This window comes from Nicotiana attenuata, chromosome 2 (genome assembly GCF_001879085.1).
Source record: "Nicotiana attenuata strain UT chromosome 2, NIATTr2, whole genome shotgun sequence".
Taxonomy (NCBI): Eukaryota; Viridiplantae; Streptophyta; class Magnoliopsida; order Solanales; family Solanaceae; genus Nicotiana; species Nicotiana attenuata.
In genome coordinates, this window is record NC_031990.1 from 66,660,138 (window position 1) to 66,662,051 (window position 1,914).

The following is a 1,914-nucleotide window of genomic DNA, read 5'->3' on the forward strand; positions in this document are numbered from 1 at the left end:
AGGTGGTGGTCAGGCTCGATTCTATGCTATTCCTGCCAGGCCAGATGTCGTTGTTTCAGACATAGTGATCACAAGTATTGTCTCAGTATGCCACAGGGATGCTTCTATATTATTTGACCCTGGTTCCATTTGCTCGTATGTATCATCATATTTTTCTCGTTATTTGGATATGCCCCTTGATTCCTTAGCTTTATCTGTTCATGTATCTACTCCAGTGGGTGATACTATTATTGTGGACTGTATATATTGGTTGTGTGTGGTGGCTATTGGGGGATTGGAGACTAGAGTTGATTTCTTATTGCTAAGTATGGTTGATTTTGACGTGATTTTGGTATGGATTATTTGTCTCCATGTCATGCTATTCTAGATTGTCACGCTAAGACTGTAATGTTGGCGATGCCGGGGTTGCCAAGGATCGAGTGGAGAGGTTCTCTAGATTATGTTCCCAGCAGTGTGATTTTTATATTTGAAGGCCCAACGGATGGTTGAGAAGGGGTATGTGTAATATTTGGCCTTTGTGAGGGATGTTGGTGCTGATACTCCTACTATTGATTCTATTCTGGTGGTGCGAGACTTCCCGTATGTGTTTCCTGCAGACCTACTGGGCATGCCGTCTGACAGGGATATTGACTTTGGTATTGACTTGGTGCCGGGCACTCAGCCTATTTCTATTCCTCCATATCGTATGGTACCGGCTGAGTTGAAGGAATTAAAGAGCAGTTTCATGAACTTCTTGATAAGGGTGTATTAGGCATAATGTGTCACCTTGGAGTGCACCAGTTCTGTTTGTGAAGAAGAAGGATGGTACTATGCGGATGTGCATCGCCTATAGGCAGTTGAACAGTTACAGTCAAGAACAAGTGTTCTTTGCCGCATATTGATGATCTATTTGACCAGCTTCAGGGAGCGAGGGTGTTCTGTAAGATCAATTTGAGGTCTAGGTATCACCAGTTGAAGATTCGGGACTCTGATATTCTAAAGGTGGCATTTAGGACCCATTATGGTCACTATGAGTTCCTTGTGATGTCATTTGGGCTGACCAACACCCCAGCAGCATTCATGCATCTAATGAATAGTGTATTTTAGCCATATCTCGACTCATTTGTCATAGTATTCATTGATGATATCCTAGCGTACTCACGTAGCCAAGAGGAGCATGCCCAGTATTTTAGGATTGTATTATAGTGGCTGAGGGAGGAGAAGCTTTATCCCAAGTTCTTCAAGTGAGAGTTTTGGCTTTGTTCTATGGCCTTCTTGGGGCACGTGGTATCCAGTGAGGGGATTAAGGTGGATCCAAAGAAGATAGAGGCAGTTTAGTGTTGGCCCGGACCGTCTTCATCTGCTGAGGTTCGGAGCTTTCTCGGCGTGGCCGGTTATTATCGTCGCTTCGTGAAGGGTTTCTCGTCTATTGCATCGCCTTTGACCAAATTGACCCAGAAGGGTACTCCTTTCAGGTGGTCGGATGAGTCTGAGGAGAGCTTTTAGAAGCTCAAGATTGCCTTGACCACAACTCCAGTTCTAGTTTTGCCTTCAGATTCTGGCTCTTATACAGTGTATTGTGATGCTTCTCGGATTAGTATTGGGTGTGTCTTGATGCAAGGGGGGTAGAGTGATTGCTTATGCTTCGCGCCAGTTAAATCCTCATGAGAAGAACTACCCTGTCCATGATTTGGAGTTGGCAGCCATCGTTCATGCATTGGAGGCACTATCTCTATGTTGTGTCTTGTGAGGTATTTACGGATCATTGAAGTCTCCAACACTTGTTTAAATAGAAGGATCTAAATTTGAGGCAGCGGAGATGGTTGGAGATGCTAAAGGACTATGATATTACAATTCTGTATCATTCCGAGAGGACAATGTGGTAGTCGATGCCTTGAGTAGAAAGGCAGTGAGTATGGGTAGCCTTGCATATAT